Source organism: Odontesthes bonariensis, chromosome 12, assembly GCF_027942865.1.
Source record: "Odontesthes bonariensis isolate fOdoBon6 chromosome 12, fOdoBon6.hap1, whole genome shotgun sequence".
NCBI lineage: Eukaryota > Metazoa > Chordata > Actinopteri > Atheriniformes > Atherinopsidae > Odontesthes > Odontesthes bonariensis.
The window spans coordinates 31285247-31288631 of NC_134517.1; the positions used below are offsets into that span (position 1 = coordinate 31285247).

Genomic DNA, 3385 nt, shown 5'->3' on the forward strand with positions numbered 1-3385 from the left:
GCATCTAAAAAAAACAAAAAATGTTATAAATGAAACATCATTAAAAACGTAATAGTTAAAACTTAAAAAATCTTAACTAATCTTACTGAAAATACTTAATAAGATACTTAACGAATGGAACATCATCATCGGGCTCGTCCACGGTTCGCAGTCGATAGGAGCTTCTGTTTCTAACTCACAACTATATTGACAAGGAACAATTCTCCTATGGACACAGACACATAGCAAGATGATCATCCGAAATTTCAGATGCTGTTAGAAAATTTATTGCAGCCTGTTCGGTCACATAACCATGACACAATCCCTCTGAACTTTTCTGATGTAAGACCACTGTTAAGTGGCCAGGACCAATGAAATCACCACAATTGTCTAAGGATGATCATCTTTCACCTGGGGTGGTAAAAATCATGCAGTGTATCGTGGAAATATGATTATATTAGAATATCTTGCACAATAAAGTTTCACTTTTGTTGTTACGCAGACTAAAGTCATCTTTAACACACCACTCAGCACAGTCATACATACCAATTAGGGCTTAAGAATGAGCAGAGCAGAGGAGACAAGGGTATAGACAAGCAAAGGTTAATAGCAAACACAGCACCAGTAGACATTTAATTGTTTTTGAATCCACGATGAAGTGTAGCCAGTTAATTGTGTCAGTAATTTTGATAACAGCTCTAACGTCAAAAAGCGCCAGCCAACAAAGACCTGTGATGTTAGCGGTGCAACTTCAAATGCAGATTGGGCTCTGTAGTGTTTTCTCTCTGAGACCCATATTAAGCCTCTTGGAATAAAAACGTCTGAAAAAACTTGAAATCTATCTATTGTGATCTAAACACAATGAAAAGGCTAAAAAGGACAACACAATTTGTACTTGCTTTGTGTGTTAAACAGACAAGTTGTGAAAAAGACACGTTTTCAGCTGTGAATGGAACCTGCTCACTTTTAATTTATAAATCATGCTTTTTAAACATGTAATACATTGTCATAGTTACATAGAAAGCAATGTTATAATGACAGATACATAACTTTTTGTCTGTATCCTAGTTGAAAGTTTCCTTTGTGTTACTTGTATGTTTGTGATGAGGCCAGGCTGACTTTGGCAACGTAACAAAACAAATAAAAAAACACTAACCACCAAAATTTCTAATGCCTGTCTTGTTCCAGGACAGTCCATCAATACAAACAAATATCTAATAACAGGCTCCACGTATTTGAAAAATCTGAAGACAAATTTTTCTTATTTTCTGACATCTTTTCTTTTGTGACTGACCGAGCCTTCCCCTCTAAGAACGTTGCATTGTGGGTAACATGGCTGAGACGTGGTCAGTTTCTCTTTTAGGACAGAACAGACTGGCAGATGAGAAGGTCATGGAGAGACATCACTCAAAATCAGGTATAAGGGGGGTCTAGATGAGGCAAAATTCTAGTAGAACTCATTTAAATGTTTTCTGCGCCATGTTTAGTGCCTCAGAAACGCAAACAAAGACCTGATTGACGTGAACTTGAACTTAAAAGGATGTAAATCACAGCTGGAGGTTGAAAATCTTACCAAACGGTGCCGAAAATGTGTCTTGGTATGTTCAGTGTAAGGATGAGGGCAGTGTTTTAAAAGTTCAGTGGATATTTGTAAAGATGGTCATCTGAGAATGTGCAGAAAGTACTATTAAAAACCAAAATTCAGAGCTTAGACCACATCCTGCTCTCCAACTTTGCCACCAATAAGACATTATTGGTGATAAAGGTGAAATTGCACTGATGTGTTTTTACTGCGTTAACTTTACTCAGTGTTTATTTCTCACTTTGGACTGACTATGTTTGTCTATGCCCTTTTATAAATGTAGTACACTAACCCTGCTGTTAATGCGAAAATCAGCCAGCATTTAATTGGCCATGTTTTCCAAAACTGAAAACTGTAACCACTACTGTGTGGACGTAAAGCATCTCGAATTTGACAGACTCCGTCTACGTTCTTTGAACAATTCAGTAACCCTTGCATACTCTCGTGGAAGAGAACGTGAACGTCCAGGATGATGTTCCCGTAGGTTTTAGACCATTTCAACCCAGCTGTTGCATAGTTGGCATCTCGGGTGTGGTGCATCAGAACCAGAAGGATCTTTTCATCGCCTGCTGACACAACAAGAAAGAAGAAGAACCCACTGACAGCTGTAACATGATCGTCTTGAGCTTGAAGATCTTGTATTTTTTTTTTTTTTTTTTAAAGAGTGAAATATGGTAAAAGACTATGTCTGGAAGGAAATAAAAGACAATTTGGATCTACATGTGCACAAACCCGTTGAGCTGTGTCCACAGTGAAAACATGAACACCTGTTCATATATTCTATATATATTCTACAGTTTAACAGCTTAAAAACTGTATTACCTGACACTTCACTCATGGCTGCCTGCACGTCTGTCCCAACACGAGAGGTGATTGGACAGAAAAGGACGACGACGTCGCATTTCTGTCGCTCGGTGCGCTGCAGCTGCAGCCCTCTCGACACTTGCTTCAGCAGAACTTCATCAGCCCCGAAGGTCGTCCCCGTAGTGATTTTGTGGATCTTAACTGTTCCCATTCAACAACATACAAACAAACAAAAACAAAAACAAAACAAAAATATGAACGAGGCAGAACTAATTAATAGAAGCAGATTCTTCGCATTTAAGACGCCCACTCACCCACAGGAGTACGAAACATCCTTTGGCCTCCTGATAAGAAAAACAACATTATGTCTGTCTCAGATACTGAGGCGTGTACACTCACAAAAACGCAAAAGCAAACAGTGCCCCGTCGCTATACTTATAAATCTAAATTAATCTTAAAAATATATTAAAAATATTGGAGGCTGGGAATCCTTACCTTTGCTGTAGTTCTACCACTGAGAGGAAATAGCTGCTGCTGGTGGAGAATCTCTTACTTTCACTTTCTTTTTTTACCAGCTCATCAACACGAGCTTTTGAGGAAGTCCTGCGTGCACTTAAAAAATAAAAGCTCATGTCCAGAGATCATAATACGTTATATTGGCACAGTGAGTGAGCGGGGGGGATCATTCATAGAGATTAAACGGAACAGAAATCTCATGGGATTACTATCCCCTTAATCCAGAAGGAAGAATGAGAGACAGTTTACAACAATTTGCTGCTGCCATGCTTTTCCTAACCCCCCCCCCCCCTGTTGTTTCCTTGTTGTTAGATGGCAGTTTATGGCTGGTGCAACTTCCTTTGGCTTCCTTTGAGTCATTTTAAAGCAAATGTCTGGATGTAATTTGCCCCTCAGCCTTGAGATTCACTCAAAGTGGCTTTGCCTGTAATTATTAATAACTCTAACTCTAACTCTTTTAACAGACAGGCTAAAAATAAATAAAATATCACCTCAGTCACAGCT

The 3385-nt window shown here is 38.8% G+C and overlaps 1 long non-coding RNA gene across 1 annotated transcript; it reads right to left on the reverse strand.

Annotated features, from left to right (window-relative positions):
* Positions 1-925: 925 nt before the first annotated feature.
* LOC142396915 (uncharacterized) lies at positions 926-2943 on the reverse strand. The gene is made up of 4 exons (XR_012772566.1): positions 2861-2943; positions 2680-2709; positions 2384-2566; positions 926-2127 (listed from the first exon to the last, which is right to left on the reverse strand). It is a non-coding gene; the product is annotated as an uncharacterized LOC142396915 (long non-coding RNA).
* Positions 2944-3385: the final 442 nt, after the last annotated feature.